Raw genomic sequence first — 13,042 nt, forward strand, 5'->3', positions numbered from 1 at the left:
TCTCCATTCCTCTTTGTGAGTTTGGATCTTTGAATCCTCCCTTTTGCGAGTTTGGATCATTGAATCCTCCCCCTTTCAGTCATTGTTATCTCAATTTTTTCCTGTGTATGCTAAACATTTATTGCTATCATGTTATAACAATTCCATTCTTTTTATTTAAGCTTATAATGCTCTGTTCTTAGTAAAGATTGCACTTCTCCACTTTTATTTGCCTGATAGTCACTTTACTCCTAATTATGTTTTTTCTTTTGTCATTTTGTTTTAGGTGAGCTGACTTCTTTCAGTATTTCCTGTAGTTCAGGACTCATAGTGGAGAATTCTCTCAATTTTTTTATGTCTGGAAAGGTCTTAATTTCTCCTTCATATCTAAAGGAGAGCTTAACTGGATACATTATTCTAGGCTGGTAGTTCCTTTCACTTAACAGTTTAAATATTTGATTCCATTCCTTTCTGGTTTGTAAAGTTTTTACTGAGAAGTCTGAGGATAATTTAATGGGTTTTCCCTTATACATTACTGTTTTCTTCTCTTTGGCTGCCCTGAGAATTCTGTCTTTGTCGTTGATTTTTGATAATTTTAATACAAAATGTCTAGGTGAAGGCCTTTTGGGGTTGAGATAAATGGTTGTTCTGTTGACTTCTTGAATTCCAAACTCCAGCTCATTCCTTAGATTTGGGATATTCTAGACAATGATTTATCTGAAAATGCTTTCTAGCCTCTGCTCCTTTTACTCGCCTTCGATAATGCCCATTATTCTTATGTTTCTTCTCCTGATGGTATCAGCTAGTTCTTGAATTTCTCTTTCATTATTTTTCAATCTTTAGTTTCTCTCTTCTTTCTTCTGATTTATTTCTAGATTTCTGTCTTTGAAATCACTGATCCTTTTCTCCATTTGGTCAACTCTATTTCCCAAGCTTGCTCTTTTCTTTTTTTCTTCAACTCTTGCAGTATTTTTTTTTAATCTCCAGAAGGTCTATTCTGTTCTTTTTGAGGCTTTCAGTCTCCTTGTTCTGCTCATCTAGATGTTTTTCAATTCCAGAAATTGTTTATATGACTCGTTTCAGAACTCACTGAGTTTTTTTCAGAAGTACCATCCTGAATTCTCTGTCATTTAAGTTGCATATTTCTATGTCTGTAAGCTTATTTTCTGGAGATTCTTCTCCTTCTTTCTGAAATGCCTTGTCATATTGGTTGTTCATGGTGTTTAATAGACTATTTCTCTCCCTGGGATTTAATGGAAGTGTATTCTGCCGTTTTTCCAGAAAGATTTATTATATAAAGGTGTCTCTTTTACCTGTTGCAAAGAAGGTGCTTTTCTTTTGGTTTCCAGTAGATGGCGTCTAAGCCTCTTCAATCTCTGCTTTATATAAAGCCTTAATAACACTTTTTAAATTTTCTTGTAGATATTTAATCACTTCGCTACTCTCAGTTTCGGTCCCTGTCAGTGTCAGTGACAGTCTCCGCTGCATTTGTTCAGATTCCCCTGGGGTTCTGCAGTGATAGGTCTTGGAAGGTATAGAAGGAAGAGCCCTCTGCATTGGGAGCTGGGGAGCTGTGGCTTAGCCTCAGTTTTGCAATGGGGGCCAGCAAAAATCACCTGTTATTCCTCTGTTGTCCCGTCTTGTTTCTCTGCTTTCTTCCCAGATGACTGGGACTTGTAACTGGCCAGCCCCGGAGAGCTCACAGATTTCCCAGGCTGGGCTGTTCAGGGAAATCGCCACAGGAACTCCTTCTCCTCTCCCCCTCCTCCTTCAAGTAGTTCTGGCGTCTGTGAGAGGCAGCTTCTTTATTTCTCCCAGACCACCGCCCGACACCCAGGGTTCAGACCTGTGGTAGCTCTTATGCGCCGATTCTATGCTCAGACATGCTAGTGTGCAGTTTGGGTATTTTTTGCTGAGTTTTAGATGTTCATCTTATTATTGTTTCAAGGGGAGAGTACTAGGGATGTCTTTCACTCTGCCAAGTTTCCAAAGATATATCTGGTATACCCATTTTTTAATGTTTTTTTTTTTTTTCTGATGGTGTGAGTTCTTATAGAGTTCTTTCATTTTGTTTCACTCTCAAGTCTCTCTCTTCCATATTTCTACCTTCAGTATCTCTAATTCTTTTCTCGCTCTGGTCAGCTTTATTTTCTAGGCTTATTATTTCATTCTTCATATCTCAGTGAGTTCTTCATCTCCAGAAGTTCTATTTGCTTCTTTTTTAGAGTTTCTTTTTCTTTGGTAAATTATTCCTGTTGTAGGTTGATTATGTTTCTAAGTTCTTGGAACTTTTTCTTGCATCTCATTTATTTTCAGAAGTGCAGTCCTTAATTCTCTGTTATTTAAATCACATATTTCTATGTCTTAGAGCTTATTTTCTGGTGATTTTTCATTTTCTTTTTGGGCTGCCTTCTCTCCTTATTTGTTCATGGTGTTCAATAGACTATTCCTCCAAGTAGACATTAATGAGAGTGTAATCTGCTTTTTTTTTTAATCTATTAGAGAGTGATTTCTCTTTAGCAGGTTGATAAAAAGCGGTTTCTCTGTTGATTTCCAGTAGATGGCATCCAAGCCTCCTGCATTGCCCAAGGCTGCTGGATCTCTGCTTTGAGGTTAAGAATGCCCTTTTTGTCCCTGCCGTGATTCCATCCTGTGCAGCTGTTCTGCTGAGCAGTAGTCATTTATCTCCATCTGACTTCTCTCCCACCTAAGTGCATGCCACCACCCCACGGAAGATCCGATGAACATGGACACGAGCCCCCTGAGGCCCCAGAACTATGTTTTCAGTTGTGAACTAAAGACTGACAACGATTATCACTTCAAGGTGTATAATGATGAAAATGAGCACCGATTATCTTTAAGATTGGTCAGTTTAGAGACTGTTGCAAAAGATGAATTGCACATTATTAAAGCAGAGATAATAAATTATGAAGTCGGTCCAATTAAAGTAACACTGTCAACCTTAAAAATGTCTGTACGGTTAATAGTTTCCGTTGGGGACTTTGAAATAACACCACACGTGGTCTTATAGTTGAAATGTGGTTCAGGGCCTGTGCATATTAGTGGACAGTACTTAGTAACTGTGGAGGTAGATGCAGAGTCAGGAAATGAAGAGGAGAAGGATGTGAAACTCCTTAGTGTATCTGGAAAGCGTTCTGCCTCTGGAAGTGGTAGCAAGCTTCCACAGAAAAAAGCAAAACTTGCTGCTGCTGAAGGTGATGATAATGATGATGATGAGGAGGAAGAAGCTGAAGAAAAAGCTCCAGTAAAGAAATCTGTATGTGATACTCCAGCCATTAAATGCACAAAAATCAAACCAGAATGGAAAAGAATCAAAACCAACAACATCAGTCAAAAGATCAATAATCTTTCACAAAACAGGAAAACACTCCTAAAACATTGAAAGGATCTAGTTCTGTAAACGACATTAAAGCCAAAATGCAAGCAAGTATAGAAAAAGGTGGTTCTCCTCCCAAAGTGGAAACCAAGTTCATCAATTATGTAAATAATTGCTTTCAGATGACTGACCAGGAGTCAATTCAAGATGTCTGGCAGTAGAGGAAGTCTCTTTAAGAAAAATAGTTTAAACAGTTAAAATTTTCTGTCTTATTTCATTTCTGTAACAGTCGATATCTGGCTGTCCTTTTTATAATGCAGAATGAAAACTTTACCCACCATAGCTGATAAATGTTATCCAGGTTCCATTATCAAGAATGTGTTATTCAAAATGCCTGTTTATTTTTTAAAGATGGAACTCCACCCTTTGCTTGGTTTTCAGTATGTATGGAATGTTATGATAGGACATAGTAGTAGTGGTAGCCAGACAAATGGAAATGGTGAGAGACAAAAATATACATGTGAAATAAACTCAGTATTTTAATAAAGTAAAAAAAAAAAAAAAGAATGTCCTGTTTTCTCTGGGAGGTGTGTTTCTCCTCTGTGAACAGTCTGCCTTTGTTCCAGTGTTCCACCCTCGTGGAAGAATGTAAAGGGCATTAGGATTCTGAGCTTCTTAGAAGGCCCTAAAGCCTTGGACTGCTCCCATTGTCAGGTGAAGTGCTCTGCTTCTTTCTTGTGAATCAGTCTGACTGCTTGGGGGTGGGGTACTTGGGAGAGGCCAGTTTTATGTGTGACTGTTTTTCTTCCAGTGATACAGGCTCAGGGCTCAGCTTCTGTCCATCTATATTCCCTCTCCTATATCTGGGACCAGCTGCTGTGTATGTTCCAGTTCTGGTTGCAAGATATCCCCTTGGTTTGGTGTCTGTGCTAGAAAGGTACAGGGGGATGCAGGGGAGGCACACTCTGGGATGGCCGGGGGTGATGGCCAGGCTCTGTGTCTCAGCTTTCTGCCTGGAAACAGTGGTTGCTGAGACAGCATTGTTGCCCCTCCATGTTCATTCTCTGCTCTGCTCTCTGTCCTGTTCCCTGAGCTTCACTGTGTGCAATATGCTTATCTCTCAGGCAGGACTGTTCAGGGTTTCAAAAGACCAAGAAACTGTCACATTGTTGTTTTTCCCTCCTTCTTGCTTGCTGGGAAATAAGGGCTGCTTTTCGCAGCGCCTGGCTCTGTCTCTGTCTGCCCCTGAATAGCCCACATTCTGATGCTCTGATGAACAGATCTCTCAGATGTGCTTGTATGCAGATTGGGTGTCATTTGTTGAGGTGTAGGTTTTCTGCTCCTTCTAGTTTCAAGGGAAGAGATCAGGGGCAATCTCTCACGCTGCCATGCTTATGATGTCACTCTAAGAAACCTACTTTAAATCAGGAGATATAGATAGGTTAAAAATAAAAGGCTGGGAAAAAGAAATACCAGGCAAACACTAATTGAAAGAGCTGAAGTAACTACATTGATATGAAAAAAGCAGACATATTTGAGGAAAATTACCAGCGATAAAGAAGTACATTACATTATGATAATAATGTTGTTCCATTTAGAAGAAATAAGTCCTAAATGTTGATTCATCCAACAAAAAAGCTATTAAAAAACATTGTTCTGTAACAATTGAACATTCCTATCCAAGAAATAAACCTTAATCTATTACTTACATCTTATTCAAAAATTAACTAAAAAGAGATCATAGATCTAAATGTAAAATGAAAAGGTTCTATAGAAGAAAACAAAGGAGCAAAATCTTTGTTATCTTGGATCTGACAGAGTTCTTAAATAGTTCACCCAAAGCACAACCAATTTATAGACCCTAGGCCTGTCAGGGTCCAGGTCTGGATATGATCCAGACTCACAGCTAAGAATAGGACCGCGGATTTAGAATGTTACATTACTGTAGCAGGGCACCTGTGCCCAACTCATGTAGCATGATTCAGTTTATTGTATCACACATGTGTGGCAGAATGCCACTATTGTTCTCTGACATATATAAAGCCCATGCAGCCCCTAACGCAGAAGCACATTCCCCACAATAAAATTAGTGGCTGCCGTTTCATTCACAAGTCAGCCCCCTGTGAATTCTTTAACCTGGGAATATCAGCACCAAAACCTTCCCTTCTCGATAAGCATGGCACTGACACTAAGAGAAAAATTGACATCTTAGATTCATCAAAATTAAAAAAACTTTACAAACAACTCTGTTAAGAGGGTAAGAAGACACTCTGAGAGACAAAAACTGTAAGTCATACATCTGACAAAGGTTATATCCAGAATACATAAATAACTCTCAAAAATCAAAAATAAGGAGAGAGAAAAAAATGGCGTAGATGACAGAGGCTCTGTTCCTCCCTCTTGCGACCAAATCACTGTTGTGACAGAAACAAGGAGCAAACGGCAAGGAAAGTCTCCAGGTATCTAAAGGAACAGAAGCACTACAACTAGGGAGAAAATAATCAATCACCTTGCAACAGCAGAAGGCAGGAGGGAGAGAAGATGCAAGGCTGCCCAGTCCGAGCTGCTGAGTGGGACAGAGGCTATGGCAGTGGCAGCCGGCAGCTGCAGATGCCTTTTAGAGGAGACATCTCCGCAACCGGACTTTCACAGTGAAGAAACTGTTCACTCTCAGCACCAGCACTGGGCTGTCTGCTCCGGAGGCACCAGGGACTTATGGGGGTACATTGAGTTGCCATAGTGAGGGCTGGAGGCGAGGCTCACTCCATACAGAAGTGCCGGCGGTAACCATTGTTCCTCTGTTGAGCCCACCTCCCTGTCGGTGTGCAGAAGTAGCACCGCCATAACTGAGACTTCACTCCACTCAGAAGATTCCCTGAAACACCGACTCCCACAACTCGGGACCCCACCCAAACCATATCCAGGTGTATCCTTGAGAAGTCCTATGCTCCTTTTTGAGCAGTGCCAAGATTCACACTGGTGGCAGCTGACCACAGTTTCTGGTGTCTCCTCTTGAGGCAACTATAAGCACAGCATCTGTGAATTGCTTGCTGAATCTTAACAGGTGGCCCTAGAGGGACACAGGCTGAGGTTAAACTTGGCCTGCAGCTGAACCCTTCTCAGTACTGTGCCACTGGACACCTACTCCACAAATCTGAACTAATAAGACCCAAAAACTTAAGAGCTTTCCTTAGTACATAGAAAAAGACACAGGAAAACAATGGGAAGACAATGAAACAGAAACCATATGAGAGAACAGAACAGAGATCCAAGAAAAATGGAGTCAAGCAATCTAATAGATGCAGAGTTCAAAACACTGGTTATAAAGATGCTCAATGAACTTAGGAGAAGAGTAGATGAAGTCAGTGAGAACTTTAAAAAAGAGATACAAAAGATAAAATAAAAATGGAAATTATAAAAGGGAACCAGTCAGAAATGAAGAACACATTATCTGAAATGAAAAGTATATTAAATGGAATAAACAGTGAATAATGAAGAGGATCAAAACACCAATACAGAAGATGGGTAAGCCAAGGGCAGTCCATCAGAATGGCAAGAAAATAGAAGCCAAGACTAAAACAATAATTTAAAGAGCCTATGGGACACTATTAAAGGTAAAAATATCCATGCCATAGGAGTATCTGAAGGAAAACAAGACATTGAAGAGTTATTTGAAGAAATAATGATGGAAACCTTCCCTCACCTGGTGAAGGAAATAGACATATAACCTCAGGAAGCTCATAGGGTCTCAAAAAGGATGAACCCAAAAGAGCCCACATCAACACACATCATCATCAAAATGCCAAAGGTTAAATACAAAGAGAGAATCTGAAAAGCAGCAAGAGAAAAGCAGTTAGTTACTTACAAGGAAGCACTCATAAGAATGGCAGCTGATTTCTCAAAAGAAATTATGCAGGTCAGAAGGGCTTAGCATGAAATATTCAACGTGATGAAAACCCAGGATCTGCAACCAAGAATTCTTTACCCAGCAAAGCTATCATTTAGAGTCGAAGAATAGGTAAAGAGCTTTCCAGACAAAAATAAGCTAAAGGAATTTATCAACACCAAGCCAGTATTACAGGAAATGTTGGAGTGAATTCTTTAAGAAGAAAAAACATGTACCAAAAATGGGAACAAAGAATGGTAATTACTCCATGTGTATCAATAAGTACATCAAATGGAAAAAGAGTGCTCCAATCGAAAGATAGATTGGCTTGAATGGATAAGAAAACAAGATCCCTACATATGCTTCCTACATGAGACTCACTTAAGATTAAAAGACACACACAGACTAAAAGAAAGGGGATAGAAAAAGTTATTGCCTTGATAGACCTAGAAGCTATTGCATTGAATGAAATGGGTAGGATAGAGAAAGACAAATATCACATGATTTCACATACATGTGGAATCTAAAGAACAAAGTAAACAACAACAACAAAAAGAGAAGTAAAGTCGTTGATACAGAGATATTTTGAAGGCTACTAGATGGGAGGGAGTTTGAGGGGATGAAAATAAAGCAAAGGGATTAAGAGGTACAAAGGGATAGTTGTTATTTGAAGTTGCTATTTGAATAGACATGGAGATGTAGAGTGTAGCATGGAAAAGTTGGTTGATAATGTTGTAATAAATATGTGAGGAGGAGGAGGGGTATTAGATGTTGTGGGGTGATTACTTTGCAAGTTATGTGGATTGCTGATCACTATGCTATACAACTGAAATGTATATTTTTGTATGCCAACTATAATTGAAAAAAAACTCATTGAATTGTACAATGTAAATAAGAGCAACTAATTTTCAATAAATTGTCAATATTTCAATAAAGTCAGAAAAAAATTTCCTGAAAAAAATTTAAAATAAGAAAATATAACTTAATTTTAAAAATGAGTAAAACACATGAAGTTATATTTCACCGAAGAAGCATGAATTAATATAATGATTAGCTACCACCACAAACCTGTTAGACTGGTACAGCCAAATGCTAGAGAGGATACAGAGCAACCAGAATTCTCATACATTGCAGATGGAAATGTAAAAGGGTACAACCACTTTAAAAAACAATTAGATAATTCCTGGTAATGTTAAATATATACTTCCCATCTAGCCCATTAATCCTACTCCTAAGTATTTATAGCAAGAGAAATGAAGCTATATTTATACAAAAGCCAGTGTGAGGATGTTTATAGCAACTTTACTCATAATCGTCAAAAACAAAACAACCCAAATGTCCATCAACAGATAAATGTATAAACAAAATATGATTAATTCATACAATGGGATACTACTAACCAATAAAAAATAAAGTAATGATAAATGTAACAACAAGAATAAATTTCAAATGCATTATATGCTAAGAGAAAGCAGCCAGTCTCAAAAGGCAATGTACTAGGTATGATCCAATTTATGTTACACTGGAAAAGGCAAAGCTATAGGGATAAAGAATAGATTGACAAGGGTTAAGAACTGGAGGAAGATTTGACTACAAAGGGGCAGCATGAAGGAGTTTTCTTGGGATGTAGGAACTATTCTGTATTTTGGTCTTGGTGATTGTTACATGATTCCATGCATTTGTCAAAACTAACATAAATGTATACCATAAGAATACATGTAAATTTGGTGCACATAATTTTTTAAATTGGGGTAGGACAAAGAAGGGAATTGTAATCTTGTCCACATTTACATTCCAGAAGAACAACATTTCTTGACAACTTTGGGTCAGATATAATTGCGTGGTTTTTTTTTTTTTGCTTTTATTTTCATTCTGTATTACTGCTATACTTTCCATGCTGCAAAACCAAAGTGGTGTTGATAATTAACAGGTCTTTATTCCTGTCCTCCTGCACTGAATAGATAATGTACTCCTGTGTCTTATACAGTTCAACAGCCTTTATTTCAAACTATTAGATAAACCACCCTCCATAAAGAGGGGCACAACAGTCTAGAACAGCTCTAAATGACTTCAACTCTTTGAGAACAGGTATTATATAAAGTCAGTACACAGTTTTTTTAAGAATGAAAGGAGTAGTTTTAAATTCACTTGGTGGTTGGCAACTCCAGAATATCTGTCAATTCCAGTTTTATTATAAACTCTTAAAATACTTCCCTCTATTGTAATTACTCTTAAGGAACTTGCAGCTCTAGTACTAAGGAGGATTTTTCAAGGCCTGAGATACTCTCAAATAAAAATTTCTTACATTTGTATATTGCTGAACAAATTTTAAAATGTTCTTAAATTTAGTATTATTGAATTCTCTTAACACAACCCAAAATGTTAGGCAGGGCCAGTTTTAGCATCCTTTTTCATAAATCAAATGTGCAGCTCCAGGAAGTTTTGTGATATGCATAAGTTCATAGTTCAGAAATAATATATCTGGGACTGAGATTCAGTTCCTGATAGAAGTCTCAGAATATTTTAACATAAATTGGAAATCAATTTTAGATTTACCGCTTCTTGATGGTTTGTTTCTCTTGCTTTGGGGAGAATAATGAAAAGAATTTTAATCATTCTTGAATGATTAAAGACCTTACAGTGCTTCAGTGTCCCCAATTCTCTGACCATTATCTTTATCATCATCATCATCATCATCATCATCATCATCATCATCATCATCACCATCATCGGCAAGATAAAATTTGGAAGCTTAGAAATTAAAGCAGAGGTCATGGAGATTGATTCCCTGGCTGGGCGACCTTTAGCTTGCCTCTCACCTCAGGTGATTAGAGCCTCAACCTCTTGATTTAGAGGGCTTTTGCTTAATTCCAGCCATGTCTTATTCCGTGAACTCTACCTTAAGTGCTAGTTTCCCAGTTCTTGCATAATATTCTTCCCCCCACTCAATTATTTATTATTTATTTATTATGAGGCCCAAATCTCTACCTGGTACATTTTTTAGTCTAAGGTCTAGCCCACTTCTAATAAGTTCAGTATCAGACAGATTTTTTTTTATTGAGGTATAATTGATAAAAAGAAATATTTCAACTCCATTATATCCCCAGTACCTACTAGAGTGATGGACATATTATAAAAATTAAATGTAGATTTGATGAGTAAATGAATGAATCAGTGAGTCAATCAAGGAAGTATAAAAGGTTCTTTATCTAGAGGGCAGAAAGTTTTTACTTAAAGATATTTAGTTAATTATTTGCTGCTAAGGAGAATGAGTGGTGGCCACAGTCTCAAGAAAAGAGAGGAATATTTGTAGGTGGTCAGGTAATTAAAAACAAACAAAAATAACTATAACTATAATTGTGCACTGATCCAGGCTAGAAGAGAGATCAGCAATCTAGGAGTAAGGTTCAGCAGATATATTTTTTAATGAACATAAGTCTTGAATAAATGTGTTTTCTTTATTTTGGTTTGAAAAAACAACACTCATATTCTAATTTCCTCTTTAAAATCCTCTTAGAAACTTAAGAAACTCACAAATATTGTAAATCTAAATAAACATCCGTGATTGAAATTTTCCTTCCTCAGCACTCATTGAGAATTTTGTGTTTAAGGGCTTTTTATAACTTAATTTGCATAACCTTGAAGAATTTCTTCATCCTTTAGCTGATTAAAAATATTTTCCACAGCCTGTAAAGCAAAATATGACTCCACGCTATCTGTACTTAATAGAGGAAATATACTTTATGTGCTCCATTAAGTGATTTGTGAAATTGCATTAGTGCCATGCCATTAGTACACCTCTTGCAGATATATCAGTGGCCCTCTCTTGACAGGTAAATTAACAGTTTCATCAATCTACTCAGATTTGTAATGACCTTCTAATACAAAGAAAAATATTCACCTTATTAGGACTTACAAAAGAAATCAAAATTTTCAACAGAATACCAGAGAAATGAATAGGACAAGATAATATACTTCTTGATGGACGATGATGTTGTATTTTAGAGACATCATTAAATTATATCCATTTATGAGGCTAAAAATAAAATATATATATATTATATATATATATAATAATGAGGCAGATATGGATGATTACAAGAATTATGTTTAAAATATGCTAACTTTTTTAAGATGCCTAAAATTATTAATATCAAAATTATAATATATTTCTGTAACATGAAAATTATTTAATTACAAGCATATTGTTAAATGTTGGCAGTATCCACAGATAAAGTGATCCTTTTTAAAACAACCATTGTTGATTCTAATCGTTTGCTATTGTATGAAAGGATAGTATTGTAGCAAAATGATATAATCTTTAACTCTCTTGTTCAATGCTTTCGATATGATTCATTATTTAATCTTTTGAAGATAGATTTAAAATGTCACTTGCCACTTTCCTTCAGTCTTTGGTTCTTTGTATTTTGAACATTTACTGTTAGTGTATCATTTCCATAACAATAAATTATAGCAGAAGCGACTTTTTTCAATGTGCCATTGTCGTACATCATCTCTCCAGTATTTTTTACGATTTTCATCCCACTCTCACCTCACAATTTGTGTTTTGCTAATTTTGAACTCACAGGTATAAAAATTAACATCACCATCATCTCCTCTAGCCCAAAGAGCCCTCACCATTTTCTAAATTATCACAGTACTTAATGTCTATTCAATTTATTTCATAAATACCATTGATGGTCAAAATGATTGTCTTACTTCAGTGCATCTTTTAAAATATATTGATAAAAATACTTATGGCAGGAAATATGTTAATCTAATTTTTAATTCTATAAAATTAAGTTTCAATCTCATCTGCCTAAGACCATTACTGAATCAGAGCCCACTAGAAGAAGTATATGAAGAGTACGGGCTCAAGAGCCAGACTACCTGTGCTTAAATCTCACCTCTGGCACTCATTATTTGTGAGACATAAAATAATTTGTCAAAACTCTTTAAGCCTCAGTCTCCTCACCTATAAAACAGAAGTGATGATAATAATACATATATCATAAGATTATTGTAAGTATTAAATAAGTTAGTAAATGTGAGTCATTTGGTACATCACCTGATATAAAAGAAATTATTGTTAGCAATTATTATTATATTTGTGTCACTCTCTCAAATATGCTGAATTCTCAATTTTGGATCTTTATGAAATAAAAAAGAAATGGTTAGTATATAGAGAAAAATTATTATGAGAAATCTTATAGAAGAAGATGCCATTCCTAGCTGTTAGTTCAGGAAACTAAGAGTGGCCAAATCTTTAAAAGCCTATTCCTAAATTCTGTTTTCAGTTATTTACAATTGGTAGTCCATATATTTTTCAGAGTGATACACTGAGCCTCATTTTTATAAATTGCTCTAAGAAGATAAGAATTATCATTTCAAATTATATTTATGGTCTATTCATTCTCTAAGAACCAGATCAAGCCCCACCTTTTACAGGAACTCATACATGTCTGGGGTATCCTTCTTTAGTTCCTACAGCATTTTATCATCTATAGCAGAGATTGTCAAACTATGGTCTCTGGCTAAATTCAGATGCAGGATGGCTTTTGGTCAGCCTGTAAGTTAACAGTAGTTTTTAAACTTTTAAAGAGTTGTGAACAAAAATAAAAAAATACGTGACAGAGATCACATATAACCTGCAAAATCTAAAATATTTATTATGTGTTCCTTCACAGAAAAAAGTTTACTGATCCAGGACTGAGCAAAATGGTATAGATGATAGAGGCTTTGTTCATCCCCTCTTGTAATAATATCAAAGATGTGATGGAAACATGGAGCAAATAGCAAGCTGAGTCACCTGGGGGTCTAGATGAACAGAAGCACTACAA

General features: G+C 36.4%; 1 pseudogene; it reads left to right on the top strand.

Moving 5' to 3' along the window:
- The first annotated feature begins 2,680 nt into the window (after window positions 1-2,680).
- On the top strand, window positions 2,681-3,560 carry LOC105304265 (annotated as a pseudogene).
- The last annotated feature ends 9,482 nt before the right edge of the window (window positions 3,561-13,042 follow it).

The sequence above is a fragment of the Pteropus vampyrus genome, unplaced genomic scaffold, assembly GCF_000151845.1.
Source record: "Pteropus vampyrus isolate Shadow unplaced genomic scaffold, Pvam_2.0 Scaffold335, whole genome shotgun sequence".
NCBI lineage: Eukaryota > Metazoa > Chordata > Mammalia > Chiroptera > Pteropodidae > Pteropus > Pteropus vampyrus.